Below are 24,279 nucleotides of genomic sequence, written 5' to 3'. Positions count from 1 at the left end.
ATATTTATGAAACTCTAAACCATCTTAAGCCCAGGCTAGATATTTAGAAAAGAAGAACTAAATACAGATTTTTCACTTGGGTGTCAAAATAACAACTCCCCTCTGTCTATAAAATAAATTGAGTCATTTTCACAATGCTAATGAGGCAGGAAGGAAGGATCCGCTCTGTGTTTAAAGACAGCTCTGGTGTGATGTGTGGAATGATTGGATAGAGATATCAACGTATGTAGAGAGACTAATTAAGAAATGCGTTCTTGTGTGTTAAGAGAAAGATGATAATAAACTGGGTAAGAATATGTCAATTGAAGTAGGAGGAAGTAGATGGAACTGAAAAGGCTATTTGGGTTGTCAAACGACAGTGTAATGAACACTAGATGAGAGTGTGGGAGGTGTAAGCTTGGAGAGATCCCTGATGCCTGAACCGGGTAACTGCATTGGTATTTCTATTGGTCATTAAAACAGGACTAATGGATAAAGATCTGTATTTTGGAAAATACATAATGATTATTTCTATTTTCTAATGCTTGATTTATGATGTGGAAAAGAAATGGGAATATTTAAATAGGCAGTTAGATATACAGTCATAGGAGAGTTATTGATGAATGATGCAGATGGGGAAATCAGGACACACATGGAATTTCCTGAAGTATCTGAAAATATTGCCTGTGTTTGACTACTGTAACACATACTAAAAGAGAGGAGATGGTATTGGAAAGGCATGACCAGAGAAACGGTGATAAAAATCAAACTTTTCTGTATATATAAATTTAAAATATGCCTACGATGGATTGATGAAGGAATTTTAATAAAACCTCCTGTTAGAATGAAAGATATAAAGTCAAGTTAGACAGGAAAAAATAATAGAAAGTTAAATGTGTGTGCACAAATCTGCCAATATCTCGTATTGTAAAGGAAGAGATACAGTCGTATTTGTGCAAACATTCTAAGTTTCTGCTAGTTAAGATCCCAAGAAAAAGAAAAAAAAAAGATTCTACTTCCATAGTTAAAAAATTACCAGCATAATCAAAATTTAGGCAAACAAAATAAATAGAATAACTGTAGAAGACAAAATATAATTGTAAGCATATTTTATTTATTAAAGATCTACCTTTAACATTTTAAAAATGTGTGTGTGAGTGTGTGTGAGAGAGAGTATGTGTGTCTGTGTGTGTATGTGTGTGTGTTATACATTCACCAGAGTGCAGTGCTTTTGGAACAAACATAACTGAATTCCAGAGAGCAGAAATTTTAGCCAGTTGTGAACTGCTGAGAATCAAACTGAGGTTCTCTCCAGTGTGATGCACTAACTAAATTTCTAAGGAATCCAGTCTTTCCAGAAGGGTTGGAACAGTTATTGTAGGAAACAAGAAGCAATGTTAGAAATTTTATTTTCCAAATGGTTGGCCTTGAACATGTTATTAACAAATCTTCAAAAAAGAAGAATTACATTTTCTTAACTTTATAGCATAATTTCTTGTCTGTTCTCACCAAACTATTTCCTTGTAGTAAGAGTACTTTTGGTTTATATACAGGACACACTTGAAAGAGAGATTGTTGTTTATGTACTTCAGTGGTAAATTCCCCAATGTGTATTAGCATATAAGTATGTTGACTTATATGTCAGTTTTATAATCTTGATAAATATATTTTTAGTTTTGTTCCAAAGAAATATGATGATTTCTGATTGTTACTAGATTCTGATTTTTGAACAGACATAAGAAGGGAACCCAGAATCCTATAAATTCTGAACCATGACCTTTTAGGAGCTCTGCTAGGAGGGAAAAATAAGTAAAAGAGGAAACTCCATGTGTCCCTATGCAGCATTGTTCTTTACTTCATATTATGCCTTCTCGCATTTATAAGCCTTCCTTCTAGCATCATTGTAATCACTTTGTGTGCTGATACCATTTAGATTTCACAGTGCCCAGCAAACTGCTGTAGACATATTGGCCCTGAAAATAAAATAAAAAGTCTAAATGTTCACAGAATTTTATCGATGTGAATTTGAACATAGGCAGTGCATATTCTGCTTCCCAGCAAACTTGTACTTGATATGCAAAGTGTTTCCACTTATTCAATTCCCTTGTGCTGAAAATTAAAACCCTGAGGGGCAAAGGTATGATTATAAATATGGCATGTACTTTCAAGAGGTGGGCTTCCACTGGTCGATCTTAACTAAGAATATAAAAGTTCTATATTGTAGTTGAATGCTCCAACAAAATTAACATTCATGGGAAACACGGCTGCTATGTACCCTCCAAGAACAGATTGCCCATAACATGCTCTGTTTGTGATGGGATATTAAAGACCAGCTCTCATAATTTTTCACTCCACATTTATAGATTCGTTTCTGCTGACAGAGTAGTGGAAATGTAATTAAATGTTTAGTTTAATTAAAATGGAAAATAAATGCTTGTTCTCAGAAATTCACTCCAGTCCTCCAAATAGAAAACATAAGACATTATGTGTCTCAAAAGCATGTACCACTGGCTCTCAGTATGTATTCATTTTTATAACACTCAGATATAATTACATACATATATTAAGCAATTCATAAAACTACATTATCAGTATATTCTTGCTGAAGATATATATTCATATGCTATATGAAGCTTAGGAACACTTTATACAAATTGACGTGATGCTGTAACTATTGGGAAGGTTGATATTGTACTAGTGGTCAGTCACTTCTGCATATAAATAGAGTGATATTTTACCCTGGGGGCCATATGGCGCTGTTAAAACTATTCAAGCCTTCCACCATAGTGTTGGAACACCAAGGCTTTAACAAAAATGAGCAGGATTATGCTCAAATGAATCTTCACTGTAGATACTGAAATGTAAATATTATACACACTTTTCAGTCCACAACAATCTTACTGTTTAAATACTATATACAGACATACATCATATATACATATATGAGTATACTATACACACACATATATTCTTAGTTCATATACCATACAAAAGTGTGTATGTCTCAGTATATACTGAAAACTTTACATATACCTCTTATTTTATGAGTTTATAAAAACACAAACACACACACACACTTTTCAATAATGTGTAAAACTTCAGTTTTTCTAGTAAGTATCCCAGATCAGCTGCTCTCCCTTTTGCTTGTGTGGCTAATCTACTCTGTTGCGCTTTTGCTCTTTCATGAACATTTGCCTCATTGCTCTGCTTTGATCAGTCATGCTGCAATACCTCCTCAACACTTAACAATTTCATGGATATTTAACTCATATTTTTGAACACACCTGAATGTATCACTTTCACTAAAATCATTTTAGAAGTATATCAAGAACACATCTCCTCACGACTCTAGTTTCATATTTTTTCTTTTCTTTCTCAGTCAAGACTTTAACTTGAAGTCTTTACGTCTTTGATTTATTCGAGTACATTTCTGATCAGATTCTTGGTTTCCTTACCCAAATAGTGAGCCAAATAGCTTTCCACTATTAATTCAGTAAGTCAATATTTTTGTTTATAAATTCAAATGGGATATTGACATGTATTAAATGTTTGTTTACATTTGTATCTTTAACTCTTTTGATTGCTTTGCATATTTCTGTATAGCCTGTAATTTTTTTGTGTTTTTTATATTGTGCTTTTTTTTTTATTGGAAAAAAATTTCCGCCTCCTCCCAGCCTCCCATTTCCTTCCCCCTCCTCACACTCCTCTCTTCCTCCCCCCACTCCTCTCCCTGTATTTATTTTTAAAAAATACTTTTTATAATTTTCTTGGTGCCTGTAATTCACCAGTGTTAATCGATAGCAACATGATTCACAACTTACGTTTTGTTAGAGTTCATAATAAAATACCTAAGAACTTGTGTGATTGTTTTTCACATTTGAAATGGTCATATATATACCTTTTATATCTTTTAGTTTTTCTTATAAATTAAACAAATTTATTTTCAAGATAATTCTAAGTCCAAATTTTTCTGGTGATTTTGAAATAAATATTCACTGTCTTTTATATTTTGTTATATTTCACAGAATTATTCATTTATTCAACAAATTCATTAGGCCCAATTTGCTCAATCACGATGTGTTTAGTGTTCTTCCTTTCCAAGTGGTGGTGGCACACACCATTAATCCAAGCACTCTGAAGGAATAGGCAGACAGACGTCTGTGGGTTGAGTCCAACCTGGTATCTTGGATTACAGAGAAAGTTTTAGGACGTCCAGGGCTTCACAAAGAAGCCCTTTCCTGAAACCCACTGCCCCTCTCCCCAAATAACAAAAATATTTCCTCAAAACTACCTTCCTTGGAATAATCAGCTGGCCTTAGTCTTTTTATTTTACTTCAGCTAACTATAAAACCATAGTTCATAGTATGTATGTCTATAGATATGTGCATATTTACATTCATACACATAATTTCAATATGAATTGAAATTGTTGGCAAAGAACATAGAGTTCAGTGATGGTTCTCATCAATCCTCCCCCACCCCCTCCTCTTCTATTCCTTCCCTCCCCTCTACCCTTCATGGTGGTGGGAACAAATGCTAAGAGCTCACATTTGCAACTGCAAACACAAGATCAATGTAGATTTGGAGTTGTGTCTCTGAAATCCTTACTTCTAGGACATACTTCTTCAACAAGGCAAGATCACTAAACTTCTCCCAAACACACCAGCAGCTTGGGGCCAAGTACACAAAGAATTTCCCGTATTATTCATTATTCGATATTAAACATCTTTACTTTTGCCTAGTTATCCATGGCTATAGAAATATAATTGTTTAATGAAGTCATAAAATATTAGGCTGTTATGAAATTGTATAAAGTTTTATTTCTCTGATTTAACTGCCCCTTTCGTGGAGGAATACGTCTTTGGATGAATGGCATGAAAAGCTATTTAGAACTTTTGTTGATGTTCATGTTGTGAGAGCAAGGCAGGCTGTGGGTGTATACAATTGCTAAAATAAAGAGGATTTCACATCGTTATAATAATCCAACTTACTATGTTATGGCAAAGGGTTAGTGGATAAATGAATAAAGTAGAAGCTGACTCATGGATCTAGTATTGATGTTGAGATCGAAAGTGAAATGTCAAAGTAAGGCATACCAGATCAACTACAACATAAAAGTGAAGAGGAGGTGTTATGGTAAAAGCATGCCTATCACAATACCTGGCAAAGACTTGTTTTGTTACATTATCACTGCTTTATAAATGAAATTAATATCAATTCAAACATGTATCATCAAAGGAGATAAAATAGAAGATTTTGTCATCTTATGAAAGAAGCACTAATGCTGGAAAGTGTAGTTCAATTACTAAAAAGAGCCAGTTGTCATTTCGGCATATCTTTAAATCTGAAGGCAGAAGGATTTGAGAAAGAGCATATCCTCAAGTAACTTAAACTCTAATTGAACAGTGAGTGCTAAATCAGTCTTCAACCTACAACCTTCCAAAGCTCACGCTCACATGTACTCACTCAGTCTTAATGTACAGTGAGGAAAATAAAACTCCAATTTGCATAAACATGATCCGTGCTTTTTTTTTTTTTTTAAATTTTAGTGTGGGAAGCATCACTTCAGTTTTTAAACTGATTGCTCTTCACACTTCTCTTATTGTCCAGCCTCACATATCTAGTCTAACAGATTTTTATCACACTCAGTTCAATTTGGGACAAGCTATACAGATAGTGGTTCAAAAGGTTTGAATGAGTTAACAGTATAACTAATTAATACACTAGTAGTAGACAATTACTAGAAAACACACTCAAGAGATTTGCTGGGTTCTGTTGGGTTGAATTTTCCCCTTCCTTTGTTTCTCATATGTACTGTTGTGGTTTATAGTCCTGTGACTGGCAGGCCAATCCTTTTTTATCTCTGGTCTTTTAAGTGTTTGCTCTGGAACTCTCACAGAGAGGAAAATCTGTATCTTTCTTGGGAAGATTTTGAATGAAAGCTGATCCTTCTTTAATCTTGGTTTTCACTTTTCAGACAAGGAGGTGATCTCAATAGCAAGCTATCTTAACAAATGGACCACATTGCTATCGACACAAATCACACAGTGTTTTGGTTTTGCTATCTCTACTTTAAGGCAGTCTCAACTTAGCTGTGTCTAACTAGATGCTTTTTACTTACACACATACATACACAAACACACACACATATATCACAGTCATTTGTTTAAATTTTGGATATATATGTGTATGTATATATATATATACATATATAATGTAAACCGATACCTGTGATTATGACCTTATAATGGCTACTTCCCCATGTATACTATGCAGTAGGTACAGTAATATGTAAATTGCACCTCATCATTCCATGTCATCACTATGAATTCTCTATTGGAAATGTACTAGTGCACCCTTTAAAAGAAGCAAATTGATAGCAAGAATTTATGAAAGGCAACATATAAAATAAATTGTTTAGTGTAAATTTGGCCAAATTCTTCACACTTGATTAAAAGTTCACACAATGGTCTTTGCTTAATATTTTCCAGTTTAAAAAAATCTGACTAGAGATGGACTGAATATTAAGCAACAACAACATATCTTACTACATATTCCATATTGTTCAAGGAAAAGGTCATAATGGGTCAATTAAATGGAAACAATGCAAATGGTTTAGCAATGGGAGAGCTGTAATGAAGAAAGTAAAATTTGAATCCTGGTGGATAGCTGATAGGTTCAGCAGGTTTTAGAAGAAGGTATTCTGGCTTGAAGAATGTGAAGCAGAAATAATCCATGCCTTAATTACTAGTTAGGAGTAATGGGAAGAGCATATGGTTAGGGACAATATGTTTGAAGCTGCCAGCTTTAACAAATGAATATTGCTGGCTTGAGGAAACTTTAGATCGGCACCGAATTACAATGATAATTTCACTTAGTCAGTGACTTAAAGCCTAAATAAATGTAAGCTTCAGTATAACTATAGCATTATGGGAATAATCTAATCTCTCCCTTACTTGAATATGGACACTTTGAAAGTCAAATGCGGAGTAGGCTGTTCAACGCCTGTATTTTCAGGATTCCCCTGATCCGTACATGTAACTCTTAGCGATTTAATGATCTGAGAGGATAGAAATCAGTTGATTTAGTAATTACAGGACTCAGTGGGTTAGTTATTTCAGCACAGTAAATAGACTTGAAGTATAAGATGGAAGAAAGAAGTAATGCTAATGGTCCTAAAAGAGAGGCAAATATAGTACATTTTTATAAACAAATTTCTTAGAATCTCAAGTTACTAATAGAAATACGCAGTTTATTTTTTAACAGAATTTCTGATTCTGTTAAATTCTCTTCCCTTTTTAATTTAGTCTATTCTTTCTGAGATTTCCCTGAGTTAAAAATAATCAGACTTGATGATATGTGCCCACTTTTCTTTTAAGGTATGTACACGTTTCCTCGCGTGTTTTGTTTCTAGAGATCAAAGTATATTTTAACATATAGCTGCTCCTACTTCATTATGAGCCTCAGGAACTCGTTTAACTTTTATGTCAAATTAAGGCAATGTGGTACAGTTCACATTTCAACCTCTTGCTTTCCATACAACGTTAATTTCCTGTGTGAATAATTACACATGCTCACTCCTTGGCAACTCTCTCATAAAGCACCATTGAATGCGGAAAGAAATGGTAACGTACAGCTAATCACATGCTCCTGAATGCAGATCAAGTTTCTCATGCATTAAAATAAAAGGAAATTATGAGACTTCATTTGACAATTTTGCGTGCTGCATAATATGCAAATTCACTATACACCAAGAGCTAATTTGATCTATTTTTAGCCATCCTCCAGTACTGACCAAACCTTCACAAGGAGTTCATATATTTCTACTCTACTCCGCTTCTGAAGCATGAGGAATTTGTTTACTAATCAGTAATACATATGGCTTCAAATGAGTAAAATGACCTGTAAAATTTTTAAGTGTAAGATTTTTTTTCTGATCATGTAATCTAGTTTCTTCATAAATGCTGCCTTAATCTTTTTCATCCTCTCCCCTCCCATTCTCACTGCTTCCCTCTGCCTCACCTCTCTTTATCTCTTCAGTATTCAGCTACTTCTCTGTTCCATCCAACAGAAAATTTTCTCTTGCTCATTAGAATCTATGTGGGCATCTAGTAATACATATTATTGCCATCATTACCATGAATCCCAAAACTTCTTAATACAATATAAATTTTTGGCATCTATTTAAAGCTGTATCAAAGACTTCAGTTTGCACTCATTCTCCTGATTCTTAGAGGTGTCTTGAATATGGAGCTAATAGAACATCCATATATTCCCATCTAACCACATTATGCTCATGTAGGCCAAGTTAAATAAACCACTTCTTTGCTAATTTTTTGGACAGTGTTGTATTTAAAAAAAAAAAAGCAAAAACAAGCAAATAAATAAACACAAGTAAGGACGTGTATCATCTTCAACAAACAAACTTCTGAACAACAGGGATAGGACATGAAATGAATGGAATTAGATCTTCAACTGTTATGCTTTACAAAACTGACCTCCACATAGATGTAGGACCTAAACCTGTAAATGGATGCTATAAAGTAGTCCCACGCTAGCTCAGAATTGAGTAGAATAAAGGGTTCTTTATTTAGGGGTAGACTGACAGATCACAGTCCTCTGCTCTAACAGTGAACAGGAACCAATTCCAGCAGCTGAGAGTGCAAGCTTTAAAGCTGCATTTATAGTAGTATAAGAGAACATGCCCAAGTGGGCTAGTATCTTAAAAGCTATTGGCTGAAGGAGTTCCCACAGTATAAACATAAGATCCAATACCTTTAATCTCTTCTGAGAGGAAGTGGGTAATATATTTAATCTTAAAAGCATATGAAAAGGTTCTCCATGTAGTAAAACATTAGCCCAGGCTTTAAGATCAACAATTGATAAATAATAGGATCTCATGAAACTCTAAAGCGTCTGCACAGCATAGAAAATCATCATCATCAAAAAAAAAAAGGTGGCTTTTAGAATAGGAAACCATCTTTGCCTCATACATATAAGACAGAAAATTAATGTGAACAATAAACAAGTGATTAAAAATACCCAAGGATTAATGAAACAAACTATTCAAAAATGAAGTAAGTCTGCTGTGTTCTAACTGGAGGTTATTTAAATAAAACTTAAGATTATTTGGTCAGTTTTTCTCATAAACATCATCTTGCCTCTCAAAATGAGCTCTGTGTATACTTGTTGAAGTAGAAGTAAATAATTCTTCTGGCCTACTGAAAAAAAAAAAAGAAACTAACAAAGCATCTTCAAAGAAAGAAGTACATGAGGAAGATAATATTTTTAATGTTTTAAAATATTTTTGTACTTTTTAACTTATTAAATAGGATGTATTTAACTATCAAGAAAAATAAAATTGTGAAATTTGCAAAATATAGTAGCAAAAAATCAAATATAAAATTCCTACACTTCCTTTCCTCTTTTGAACTCTTTTCAAGTATTCTCTCTTGTTCTGACTCAAAATCAATTTATGTATATGTATATACATGTGTGTGTGTGTGTGTGTATGTCTGTGTGTTTGTGTGTCTGTTTGTCTCTACCTTGGCAAAACAATTTCTTTCGTTCTCAATATTCCTCAATTGGCTTTGGTTTTTATTTTTTCTATGGTTGTGACCACATGAGCTATTCTCCTTTCTTGTCAGTGTGTCAGTTGGTGCTGTATTATTCAGGCCATGTTTTCATAGCCAGAGAAATATTTTTTCATGTTCAAAATATTTTAATATCAAGAAGTGCAAATTGAAATATTTTGATATTAACACTTTTAATCAGAATAGATACTATCTTTATTCAACAAATGCTAGTCAGCATATGAGTAAAAGAGAATACTCCTCCACTGTTTATGGGCAGGCAAACTGGTGCAGTCATTTTGGATGTCAGTGGGTAGGTTGTTCAAAAGACAGAAATATATATAATCTGACTGTACTACTCTTGGAAAAATTCCCAAAACTTTTTATATTTTAATATAGATACATTGTTTATCTACAATCAGTGCTGCTCTAGTCACAATAGCCAGGATTTAAGCAGTTCAGATGTTTATTAGCTGATGAAATGATTTATATATAGTACATATATACAATAAAACATTCTTTATCTATACTGGAAAACAAATAGTATTTCTATTGTCTACCCAATACCAAATGTTAAACAATCACTAAGAGATACATACAAGTAACTTTATATAAACTGAGCAAGTTGTTTTTCATTATACATGTGTGTCTGTGTTATTATACTAATACAAAATGTGTTTATAACAGATACCCCCATATATATATAATGTGTGTATAATTATATATAACAATAATTAGTTTAAAAAGCTATATGGGAGAGTTTGTTGAAAGTAAAGGGATGAGGCAATTGAGTAAATAAAATAAAATTCACAGATAAATGGATGGATCTGGAAGCTCTAAATAACCATTCTGAGGAAAGTAACTCAGATGTATGACTGTGCTCATATGTGTTAACACTTGCATAGTGAGTGTATGAGTGTGCATGTGTGTGTGTGCGTAGTATATGCTTGTATGCATTTGTCTTCCTCTGTATGAGTCCTTTTGCTGACATAAGAAACCCCGCAAAGCACAAAGGAAATAGATTGAACATATTCTTGAGTGTCTTTTTATGTTTCTGGGGAATTTACACAAACTACAGTTTACTTCTCTGCATTTCCTATTATTTTATATTTTAGATATCAGTCTCCACTGATGAGAATAAGTAGGACAGTCTTAAATTTTCCATTACCTATCAAATCATTTTTTGGATCAACCTATTTTTTCTATTTATTAAAAATGGGTTTCAATTTCATACTTCTGTCTAGTGAAACATTTTAAGTAACTAAACTCTTAATGTTTATCTACAGTTGTCAGACCCTGCACACAATTATTATTGACCATTTTGTTATTGGATGAAAAATCCCACTGTCAGATCAAGTGATGACATCTCATCCTCCTCCTCACCTTTCTTTTAATCATGGCCATATTTTAACAAGAACATAATTTTGACATAGTAAACGTAGGCCTCTTTCTAGTCCTTTTCTGCCTTCCTCTGCTCTCTGAAATTCTTTCCTTTATTGGATTTTTATAAACATGCGGGCTCCCCCTGATTCCTGTTCTTCTTTTTACTTCTGGGCAATTTATTTCCATCATCCAACTCACACTTCCCCCAAAGTTGTCCTCGCATGCTCAGGAAGAATTGGAAAGCATCCCTGTGGTTTCAGAGCCCTCTGTATTTGTCTCTGTGATAGTATCACATTACAATGAAATGTTGATTTTTAAAATTCCTTCATTCTATGATAAAATTAAGTTGAGAATTGTAATTTTCCATGGTTTTATTTGATAGATAGCTACTTGACTGCCCTGTGCAAAACTGAACCAGAAAATTTACATATATTATTGTGTTTGTTTGCCATGGTTTTTAGATTTTTTATTTGCCTAATTAAATAGTCACTAATATAGTGTACTGTTACATACTAAACATGTTAATGCAGGTTCATGAAAAAGTGATGCTAGAAGTCTATAAATAAGGGTATTAAATACTGTTCAATGTGATATATTCTGAAAATAGTCTATACAATTTGCTTATCTTCTCAGAAATGTCAGAATACAGTAGTTAATCCTGCCTTTGAGAAGAGAAAATGGAATATACACACAAACCACCACAAATATGAGACATTCCGTAACAGTATTTGCCTACTATATATTCTATGGAAGTGTTTTAAAATTTACATAACTGGGTTACCTAATTTAATATTTATATAGTATATTTACTGTATTTAATTGGCAATTATAAATTCTGTTTAAAATATTTTTCTACCCACCAATATATACTTTATGGTTACCTTCAAGGTCTACTTTTCTAATATGCCTAATAATAACTCATTGGACATAATTTATATTATTTTTTATGTAAAGGTTTTTGCAAATAATTTTCATTTTATTAATTTTCAATTTGTTAATTTACATTAATAAATTTCTTCCTTCTGTTGCTCTTGCTCAATGAACTTCCCTCAGCACTTTCTATTTGGATATTACATACCTTTCAGGTACATATGTGTGCATATATTTGCTTACACATATGCATGATCATTCACACACATAAACATTCATTTTTTTCTAAGTACAAGAAGGAAAAGCTGCAGAAATTCCAGCTGAATGGCTAATGTTCCTATTTGACTAAGTAGTAATATAATTTAAGTCCATTATAGTTCTCAATTAACAATAATATGATAGGGAAATGGATGTGGAGAGAAATTTTGAGAAAAAAAAACAAGAAATGGTCAATAATTATCATAGTAATCACATTAATAGAAATGGAAACAATGAAATATTAATCTTCAGCTATTACATAAGCAAATTGAAAAAAGTTATTGCTCGGGCATAGCAAAGATATAATTAATATTTTACTTAGTTCTTTTTAATGGTGTTTGGAAGCAGGAGAGTAATCATTGTTCTAAAAACTGTTCATAGATTTTAACTGTAGTTACAATTCTACATCATCCCTCCAAATACAGTAGATAGAGATCTGGGTATGGAATCATGAAGGTTTTTTTTTTTTTCTTTTTTTGTTTGTTTGTTTGTTGCTTATTTTTCTTTCATTCAGCACATCCTAACCTCAGTTTCCACTCATTCTACTCCTCTCAGTTCCTTCTCTGCACCTCTTTTCTCTCACAGTCCCATTCCTTCTCTGTTTCCCTTCAGAAAATAGCAGGCCTCCCAGGAATGTCAAGGCTTGATGACCTACTGGAGGAAATAGATCTCAACAGAAGGCAAAAGAGCTAGAAACAGCCCCTTTTCAACTATTAGCAGTCTCACAAAAACAACATGTTACACAACCATACCATATATTCAGAAGGCACAATACAAACCCATACAGGGTCCAGGATTATCATTCTGTGTGAGACCCTATGAACCCTGCTTAGGTGATTCTGTTGTCTGTGTTCTTGTGGTGTCCTCAAACCTTCTGGCTCATAATAGCCCTCCTCCTCTTCCATGGAGTTATCTGAACTCTGTCTACAATAGAACTATGGGTCTCTGCTTCTGCAGAGCTGTTCATTGAAGTAGGCAATAGCAAAACCTTGTCAGTAACATTAGGATTCAGTAAGATGAAAATGATTACATAAATTATATCACACAAACATTACAGAAAACAATGCTGAAAATTTACTAAAAGTGTTGATCACAATATTTATTTAGATAGAAATTCTGACAAATACTTGAAGTCAAAGAGATATGGGGAGTTTTCCCAAGTTCTTGTAGAAAACAATTATAGATTTAAGAGTCACTGTATGCTACTGTCCATCTCTATATATCACAGATCACAATAACTTATTTTAATGTATTTCCTGAAATGTCAATGATTTAGTTATCTAGAAGTTCTGATTAATTAAATATTAATTAATTAAAATAAACCTAGCATGTTTTATACTGAGGTTATTGAATAGATTTTATGAAGGCAAAGGCGTAAGTCACAAACAATCCCACGCTAGTTTGGAATTATGATTAATATAATGGTTATTTATTTAAAGGGGAAAAAACTTACAGATCACCGTCCCAGACAACAGCCCTCTGCGCAATCAGGAAGGGAGTCTAGTAGCGGGAAGTGGAGCAGGAAGAAAGAGAGAGCGTGAAGGGAAGTGACTGCTTTTTTAAAGAGAGAGACCACGCCCCAATGGGCTGGTATCTCAGTGGCTATTGGCTAGAGGAGCGGAAGGACCTCCCGCAACAATTTTAAGAATTTCTTATTTTTTTTATAATTTATTCTGAGTTCAATAGAATATATCCTAGAGGTTCAAGCATTTAGAGTGCCTCAGGATCACTCAAACATCAGTTTTCATTATATTGCATCAAAGAGGTAACTACAGAATTGGAAGGATGAATGGAGTGAATACTATCCCCAATATATTACACAGAAACCATAGTTTCTCTTTTAATAATAAACTCCCCACTAAGAATTTTTTGGTTTGTGATTAACTTCTTCTCTGCTGAGCATAGAAAGCAAATCTAACATAATGTTACTAACCAACTTTTACTGAGTTTCACCTGGACATCCTCAAGATCCGTCTTATGAGCTGAGAACTAGGTCTGAGACTTTGGCCTGTATAAAATTGTGTAAATCTTGAAAAAGCTCACCTATGTGGGGATAACAACCTAATTACTATAAAGTAATATATTGAAACTAAAGTTTCATGCTTTAACACTTCTGTAAATAAAAAGATATTAAGATATGACTTTATCTATCTTTTAGTTCTAACTTAGAACTTCCCACATTACACTGGGGCCTCCAAAATCCTATTATACATTGGATGGATATTATTGGTGTGGCTCAACCATGTTACACACATATAACAATAAAACCATTACATTTACATAAATTTTACTATATGCTTAGTATGTTTCTAATTAATTGTAGACAGAAATTTCTGTTCCACCAGATCCCATGGCTTTTCATTCCAAATAACCACCCAGAGGTTTATATTAATTATAAATCAGTTGGCCTGTTGCTCAGGCTTATTACTAACTGTTACAACTTACATTAACCCATAATCTTTATCTGTGTTTAGCCATGTGGCTTGACACCTTTTCTCAATGAGACATTTTTACCTTGCTTCTTCTGTGTCTGGCTTATAGCTATATCTCTTCTTTGTTCTTCCCAGAATTCTTCTAGTCTAATTTTTCCACTTATACTTCCTCTTAGCTATTGGCCAATCAGCATTTTACTAAACCAATATGAGTGACAAATCTTTACTATGTACAAGAACATTATCCCACAGCAATGCATACGTAATGATCCTAGGATATTTTAAAGAATTACTTTTACTTAACCCAAAATATTAGAAGCAAAGAAAATCCTAAAAGATAATTATTTTGACTTATGAATAAATGGGCCAGATTAAATAATGCACAGATAGAAGGCAAAACATCGCCACTCATGTGTCCTTTAAAATACCTATGAAAGAGAATTGAACAGCATGTCCATTCATGGAGTGAGTAAAGCAAATAATTATCATCATCAACAATGGTTATCTTTTAATCAGCCATGGGTCTGAATGGGATGAGACATGAGAGGACAGATGAGTTTTCCCTCTGTTTTAGAGGCAACATCGATCTTTCATTGCTTCAGTAATCAGTGGTCTTAATCCAATTTTCTTTGAGTGGACACTAAGGTGGTTTCACTACCTTGTCATCCTTTATGTTTGTTTATTACCAGATTTATTGGATTTCTAGATTATAGATGGAGATCATGAGGTTTCACCAGGTTTATCAATGAGTTTTTTTCCTGAATCTTATGTCCTGTCATCTATCTATCTATCTATCTATCTATCTATCTATCTATCTATCTATCTATCATCTATCTATCTATCTATCTATCTATCTATCTATCTATCATCTACCTATTATGTATTTATCTATCTTCATCTATATATCTCTTATCTATAAAGACATAGGTATAGACATATATGACCTCTCCATTGATTGATCAATCAATACATCCATCTATCCATTCATTCATCTATGCATTCATCCATCTATCCATTCCATTCCATTTTTTCTCTCACTCTGGATAACCCTGACTAACATAATAGATACTTTTATAACCATTTTATATGCTAAAGACATCTAATATATAAGGCAACAGTAATTTTGCATGTTGACTTGCTCTTAGATTTTGTGTTCCAAACTACTGTACAATGCTTCCTCTAATTATCAAACTTTTTAAAAATTGATACATTGACATGCTTTAAAAAACATTTTATTTAGTCAAATAAGTGTGTACCCACAAATAGCTTTAAGGAAGGCCTCACTAACCAGGAGTATATTTTGTATTGACTATTAAAATTTGAATAAGACTGGTTTTGTTGCAGAAACTAAAAGTTAAAAGTAGTGAGTATGTATTATTCTAGGGTAAAACAGAAAACTTTAAGATGTTATTTTTTGGGAGTTTTTTTTTGTTTTACATAAAGAAATAGAATATCATGGTTCTATCAAATAGTTTATTTAGAATAAAATGACAAACATAATGACTTTTCATAAAATAAAATGTTCTAACTAAACTGTCATATCTTAGATCTAGAATTCATTGAGATGACTGAGAACTATTAGTTTACTAAGGATACCTAATTGCTATTTGTGCTTTGAGAATTTAGCACAATGATCTTTGATCATGTTCATCTTCACTTAGCTCCTCCCAGATCCACTCCCTGAGCTAAATACATATTCTCATTACCATGCAGTTGATTAATTTAGCAGATTCTATTGTAATATAAATATAAAAATCTTGTTCATAAATATAAACTTAGAATGTCTCCAATACTCTATACTTAACCCATTCTACTATTGAATCCAGCTATGAATTGTCTATTTTGCTGCACTGAGAGTTGACTTAAAGTTTTCAAAACACATCTCTGATGATGTAAAGATGGCCTTGCCTCATGGTTGTTCTTTCACGTTTGGCATATCTATAACGGGAAGACACAGCTCATTCTCAGATAGCTGATTTCACAGGATGATTGAACTATTTCCTCTTCAAAGTGTTCACACAAATCTTTAACAAATTTTGCCTAGCCAACTCATGGTTTAACTATTTCAAATTTATAGAATTCATACTCATTCTGGCTTTCAAAACTGCAAATAATTTTCTTGCCCTTACTCTTTACATTGGACTTTGCTTTCTCTAAATTCTCCCTTTACTTAATTTTAAAAGCCTATCATATAAATCAATATATATATATATATATATATATATATATATATATATATATAGCTAAGATTTAATCCATAAAATATGATTTAAATTCTGATGTATTTTCAATTTCTTAAAAGTCAATGTCTTCATTCTATCTTAAATCATTATTAATTTTGTTAGAATAAAATGCTATCAAGAGATGTAGAAAGATACATGGATTATAGATAGATACATGATAGATTATAGGAAGATGATAGGTAGATAGATATCAATAGAAGCTGATTTTTGCCTTTTGCTTTACAAGTTATCAGTACTATGCTATCCATAAAAACTCTCAAGAGTGATTTAGAATTTTATATACATTAAATCCAAGTAAAATGAATTTACTGATTGATATTTTTATGTAGAAAGGAAATACTCTGTTTTAGCCATAATTTATGTATGCTTACTTGTAAGGTTCTTTATAGATATCTTTCTTTTTACTTTAGTGCATTATTATAGACCTATTACCCCATATTTTAATCTGAAGTGCCAAAGTGAGTCAAGATTAACTTTATTAGGTAAACTGTAATAAGAAAATTGAAGGACCTATTTTATTTATTCTTTGATTATTTCACATATGAATACCATGTATTTTGATAATATTCACTCCTTACTACCCATGCCTTCTCCTCCCCAACGCCTCCCAGTTGATTTCCTTTGTTAAGAAGAATTATCCCGCTAACTGTGCTTCGTGACACACTAATATGTGTATGACTATAGAGGCGTCTTCTCAATTGTCACAGTCCAGCAGCGATCAACTACCAGTGGTTCTTCAGCTATGGATAGGGTCAGTCTCTCAAATGTTCTTTACCCATCCATGTTGTAATGTTGGCTGGTTTGATGATGAGCAGGGCTCTGCCCCCGAGACCAGCTGTTCTGAGATTGTGGGTCAACAAACCCACCCTGTCACATCTACAGGAAACCATCTCAAAGCAGTCCGATTCATTCACACACATTCTGTCCCTCTTCTGTGATGCCTCCTGCTCTTACCACAAGATAGTGTGATATATTTCCACTTGTACAGGCTTTCTCTCATATTGTTTTAACCAAAGGTATTTAAAAAATACATTTTTGCTAACTGAAGCAATAATGGTTCTGATTTTTCCCACATAAAATTAAATAATTAATTGCATATTGTTATTATTTGGAAATTATTTGAGGTGATTAATATGCTAATTTGATGAAATGTGAAGGCCTTTTCACAATACATACCAATACAAAAACTGTATACTTAAGTATATGCATTGGTTCATGATACAACTCAATAAAGACATTTAATGATGAACCAGTTTTCCATCCTTGTTCCCTTGACGCTTCCCACTGTTGAATTAAAAGAAGATGTAGGAGTATCTTCATACAGTTTTACAATCCTGTTTCATTTGTATTTGAAAATATAATATTCGTAAAATTTCACAGTAAAACTAAGCGTGTGATGGCATCAAAAGTGACAATTTTCTGAGTTTCTCTCTCAAAAGCTTCAGAGTTTAGCACTAAATTTTGCCTTTCTAGTTTCTGTAGTCTGACCAGCATCAATCTCGTGTTGGATGCTTCTCTGCCACCAGCTAAAATGATTCTTATAACTCTCCCAAGGTAACAAAGGAAGGGCTCAGGATGAGAAATGCTCATGCTTTCAGGTTCAGAGATTAGCTCCATAATAAATTTTGTTGACTGAAATACATGTCTATTCCTTTCAACTAATCTTCGAAATAAAAAAGAAAATGATCAACTGTTTAGTACCTGGCCTTCCCCAGGGAACCTTGACCAAATTAGTCCACTTATTGTGTTTTTTGATGCCTGAGAACACACCCCATGTACTAGGTGCTCAACAGGCTCACTTTCCTATTGCTGGAGAAAGTTGGCACCTGTTCAGAACATCAAACTTTTAAAGCCTCTTATGTACACTGCACATTTTATTGTGGGGTTTGGAGAGTGCCTATAGCCCTTAGACTGAGTGCAGTCATTGATACAAATCATTCCTCAATGAATAGATTTGTTTCAGAGCAACAAAGTGTCTGTTTGACAGTTCTGAGCAAGTCCATGTAGACTCATATGATGTGTCTCCATTCTATTCAGTTGCTGTGGTCTTAGCAATGGAAAACCACAAGGGTGTTAATAAAACCTTGTTTTGTTTTTAACAAACATTTTCATTTCAATATACTAGAAACAAAGTTGGTCTTTTCCTGAAAATGCTATGGTGTGAAATATTAAAATTAAGCTACACGTCTTTTCTGAAATCAAGTGCTCCTCAGGACAATCCCTTCCCTTATTTGTCAGTGCCTTAGTAGCAGAGTAAGACATGATCTTAACTCTGATATATATATATATATATATATATATATATATATATATATTAAAGAATCAAAAATATATTAGTCTGTATAATTCTACTTGTAAGTATATTTTTAAGGCTGACCATACATTGAAGTAACATTATACAGAGTGAGCAGTTATAATTATATATATGGAGATGGAGAGATGATTCAAAGTTTAAGAGCACTGTCTCTTCTTCCAAAGGTCCTGAGTTCAATTCCCAACAACCACATGGTAGCTTACAACCATCTATTATAGGATTTGGTGCCCTCTTGAGGAAGAAACCTGATCAGTTGTCCTCATCAACTTAGACCATGAAACCCAATATGGACAAGTTCAGCAGAGCCATCATATATGGGCTGCCCATGCATGCTTTAGCATTGCCAGAACATAAATTTCAGTTTCACAAATTCATATATAAATATATATGAGTATAACCTACTATATATATCACATATATAAGGACATTGTGTGTGTAATATGCCTGTGTGTGTGAGTCCATGGACTTGAAAGAGAGCATAATTTGTATAAGAGATTGTGGGTCAAAAGGTATGGGTAAAACAATGTAACTACATCACAATATCAAAATTTTAAGAAATATTTTTCAATAATAAATTAGGACATAATGTAAAGAAAACCCTCCATGTCTATTGGGAGACACAAGGGAGAGAATAGCCAAAGCCGGCGAGAGCACTGAGTCATTATTCTGACACTGGTGCTTATTCACTACTTCCCCCAACAACTGTAAATGTTGGTAATTTCCATATTTTAATTGACTTTTTAACATCTTCCTTAGGAGCAACTAAGCACCTCAGTGTGCCATGCTTTCACAATGAGTAACTGAATGGCAGCATTTCCATCACCGTTTGTTTGTTTGCTTATTTCAACACATCAACCTCCAAATGAACGGAAATGGCTCTGCTAGCCACATACTCCAGTGTGATAAAGATAGTGGATGCTAAGCATTTCCTCTGCCGCGCTTGAAAAGTAAGATCACTTACCTTATCTTCTCAAATGACCTTTCTCAGTGCAGAAAAAAGACCAAATAAGAAGGGACTGCTACAAGTTAAGTGACCTTTGTCAAACACTTACCATATTAAGTAATAATTGCCTAGATATTTTTACCGACTCTTCACAAAGAAGGTTTTTGAAAAGGACTACTTTCTCGATATTGAAGAAGTCGCTTGAGAGCGAAGGATTCCATATTCGTCCTTTTGGACCAACCTTGCTCCACACCCAGGACATTAACAACCTGAATCCTTTTCACACTCCCTCTGTTAAGCCTGAGTGATCTTTCCTCCTCTAAAGCACAAAAGAGGGTTACTTGTAGGTTTAACAAATATGTATCCAAAGGAATGCTAGTCTCTCTTGGTATTTGTAATGATGGAGAATGTTATGTCAGTTTTAATATTCCTGCCAGGAAACTCTTGGAATAGTCATTCAATTTAGAAAGAAGACAAAACAAATCAAAACAAACACGCAAAAAAACAAAAAAAAACCATACTTGTTTACTATGATGCCTCAAATGAGATGCAAGGTGCTATTGGTGGGTGAGTGTGGGTGACTTCCTGCTGGGAGAAAGTACCTAAGCTGCTTCAGCTGTTCTCTTCAATTTTGAAAACAGCCAATCAGGCCTGAAATCCCTGTTATCATAAGCTGTATACGTTACAAATCGTTGTAATTTATTCAGGAATCAGAAGGGGTGAGAAGTTCATGCTTGGCTTAGTTCTTCTGGCACTAGGAAGAGGTAAGGAAGGCACTGCAGTCCTATTCATCTTCACAAATAAAACGCTGACCTCCAAGAGGAAGCTCCGTCTAATATAAACCGTACACGCTTTGAGTACTTGGGGTAAGGCATAAAAGGACATCTCTCAGGCTAAAGCGCTGGACTTCCTCAGTACTACGAATCGCTGATGGATGAGCTAGCAGTTGAATGTTTAGCAGGCTGTGACGACTTTGCACGGAAATATGAAAATTTATTATCAGCTTGCCACATCAGCGCTTACCCTGGCTGCCTCTGATCTTTCCCTTTGCTGTGTACTCCCACTCCCTCTGACAGCCACCCCCTGCCTCTGCCCCTACTTTCCCATCCCCCCCCCCCCCCGCAGAGAACTGCTGGCCGTCAATTTTCAAGAACACAGGATTTGTTTGGTTTTGTTTGTGTGTTGAAATGATTCTTATTAACCTTACTGCTCTCTGTGTGACCTTGTCTATGGGACAGAAAGGGTAGTACTGCAGCCCCAAAAGTATGCACGCCGGGGTGTGGGAGAAGGAGGCAAAAAGGGGAAGGGAGTAGAGGGAGAGTCAGAGAGCAGAGGAAGGAGGAGAGACTGCGAGAGCCGAGCATCAGGCCGACAAGCGCTGCCAGCCAATCAGAGGCACGCTCAGGAGCTGCAGAGACCCAGCCTGAGAGCCTGGGGCTGGAGGTGCGCGCAGCCCAGCCGGGGCTCTCCGAGGACCGCGAGCAGCCGTGCCCAGAGCTCTGAAAACGTCCCCCCTCTGCTTCTCATAAATTAAGTTTCTTTCCACCAGTTAGGGCAAGTCAGCCAAGGTAAGGTTTCAATACATCACACTTTACTCTATCGTGACATTCATATTTTTATACAATGGGTCTGCTTACCCAGTTCGGAGTGAAACAGTATTGGTGAAAATCTTCCTCCTGGATGCTTTTCACAGGGTGCTGTGCTAATGGGAAAGTTGCAGCCCGCAGCCTTGCCGCTTGTATAAATTTGTGTTTCTTATGCCGGAATGCTGCTCTAGAGCCTCTGGAATGTGAAGCTTCTGATATAACTGGTTTTGTAGAGATGTTGGTTTGTGGATGTGCTGTTATCTGCCTTGCTCCTGAAGAAGTTGGAAAGGGACTCTGCCAGGCGCATTGGAATACTGAGGGCATGCGATTAAGCAGCATTTATGTCTATCTATAAAAGTGCGATCCGCGTGATCAGAATCAAACAGGGATGTTGCAGTCAGATTTTCCAGAGCTTTTTAATTATTGTCTTTCCAGTATCTTTAAAATTGCATGGCATCTCCGACTGAAAGGCAAGAAGAGCCTTTCTGTTTTGTTTTGCTTTTTTTTTTAATTTTTAATTTTTAGAAATTTGTTTGCTTCCCCCCCTTTTTTTTTTACTTTAAAAAATGTCTTTCATACCTGTTTATGGAAGCCTAAGGTGAAACTTTTATGTTTTATAAAGGGCACAGTAATGATGCCGGGAGAGAAAGAAGCCTGCTGGCTCCTGTGATCACTAGCTAGTTCATTTGGTGTCTGCCTCTGTTTCTTAACTCTCAGGCATTGCCTTAACTTCCTATACTTGCTTTGTTCTGAGTGTGGAAATCCTCTAATTTTGTCTTTGTTCCCACATCTGAACATCAAGGGAGATCACGTCCGTACTTGTATGTAAGTGTGCTGTGCATGCAGATGTTGAATCAGGCAAATCTTTTCTATGTAACAGGTGAAAACAGAATTTTACTAGTTAGGGATATGGAGCTGTCCTTAACTCTCTTATCTGTTACATGAAATAAACCTGATGCTTGATCAAGCTAAGTGTTCCTTGTGTTTTTTAGACTGGAAACAGAAAAATAAGAGTATTAGGGAAAACAGTCTGCTTTTTGGTGTGCTCAGGTGATGGCAAGTCTGCTTTGAGACCAGAGAGATCAGAGAAAGATCTTGTTATGCAGCCAAAAACCTAGCTATATGCTCTGCTTGCGTTTTCCAACCTTTCTTTATCTTTCATTCTGGTATCACCCACAGATGTTAAACCCAGGGGGCTGCCCGTCTTCAATAACTGTTCTCTGCCTCAGTGCATAGTCTCCTCAAAGACTGTATTCAGTCCTGAACCAAGAGTGTGAAATGCAGAGTAGATCTTGAACACACCTGGTAAGGTGTGGGAGGAGGAAGCAGAACATGATACTAGAGGAGAGTCCGTTCTGTAGCATTCTGTTCCAAGCTCCAATTACTATTGCAGTTTCTTTCAAGCTTCCTGTTCTATATTTGATTCTATATTTACAGCTAATGAATTAACCTAAAGTCAGGACCCAATTCATTCACTCTAGACGGTATTCATTTAACGGGTTCTGGTCAATAATTACTTTATGCATTATAGTTTCAGTGTTTTTCAACACAGAGTGCTAACTTAAGGAAACAAACAGACAATGATGCTAATGGCCTGTATTGATTGGCTACCTGAAAATAAGGATTGGTACAAAATGAAGAAAAGCTATTTCAAATGCAGCAGAAACGCTCAGCAGAAATAAGCCAATAGCAGAGGAGAATAAGACAGTAGAAGAAATGTGGTGGGAACTCTACTTCAAGCTATGACTGGTACACTCTGAATATAATTATCTATAGCAGTTGCAAGCATAGGCAACAGCTTCTCTGATACTTAGATTTCATAATGTGCAAACTGGTGATTATTATTACTCCAATGACCTTTGCTAAAGTGGATATGGTAAAATGATTGGAGATTTAATTGTACAACATTATGAAATTTTAAACAAATTGTGTTTCATAAACTAAATATAAAGGGTTTGTTTTTATTTGCTCCTAGGAATATGATTGTTAGGCTTTGAATCTGTCTCTGTGGCCCAATTTATATAAACTGCATTCTTAGAAAATTTGTGGGTTTTCTCCTCTGAATTTTTGACTTATGGGTGGTTAGGAGTTGATACCATCCCTTATGTACTTTTCAACTCAGTGTGGTGACATCTAAAGACGCATGTACTCTGCAGCACATTGAAAATGTTGAGGATAAACTTTCACTTATCCTGAATAAGTTGATTGAGGTAGTATAGTCGATGGAAGAGTACAGACATTGGAAGCTAAAACTATTGTGTATGATGCTCTCTATACTTATTTAGAAAATGACAGTAAGTATAGCAGTGAGCTAGAAAAACTATTGATGTGTTTCAGTCTGGGTGCTCTGCCTATTAATTCTCTAATCACTTTGAAAATGAATGGATTTCAAGTTGTACATTTTCAATGAGCCCTTAGTGCATTACTCTTGGACACTGTCATGACACCATCTTCATTTTTTTCTATGAATTAAAAGACTGACACTATAATGTCCTACACTAAAATAGAGTAGGGGGAGGGGGAGCACTGAAGAAACAGTTTACATGTTGGGATTACAATAGATCTTCCTTCAATTTGGTATTTTTAGATGACCCATTAAAAATTAATATTCTCATAGCAGACTATTTCTGTTCTCCATTTTCATTGCTTGGGGTGAAATGTTTGGTATGTATATATTTGGAGGTGCTGTTCAGTCTAGT

At 34.6% G+C, this 24,279-nt stretch overlaps 1 protein-coding gene across 9 annotated transcripts in view; it reads left to right on the top strand.

The window, feature by feature from the left end:
- The window catches only part of Cdh18 (cadherin 18), a 736,062-nt gene that overhangs the window by 364,945 nt on the left and 346,838 nt on the right, over positions 1–24,279 (top strand). Inside the window, exon 1 of one of the 9 annotated variants that reach the window (XM_057789875.1) lies at positions 21,428–21,562. The exons of 7 other annotated variants lie outside the window; for them this stretch is intronic. The gene's annotated coding sequence lies outside the window, so the exon portion shown is untranslated. Of the gene's footprint in view, positions 1–21,427; positions 21,563–24,279 lie in introns of those variants that run through there. One more of the 9 variants, XM_057789882.1, reaches the window with a different exon arrangement.

This window comes from Chionomys nivalis, chromosome 15 (assembly GCF_950005125.1).
Source record: "Chionomys nivalis chromosome 15, mChiNiv1.1, whole genome shotgun sequence".
Taxonomy (NCBI): domain Eukaryota; kingdom Metazoa; phylum Chordata; class Mammalia; order Rodentia; family Cricetidae; genus Chionomys; species Chionomys nivalis.
The sequence above is the reverse complement of the archived record's forward strand: the minus strand, read 5'-3'. Positions and strand labels throughout refer to the sequence as shown.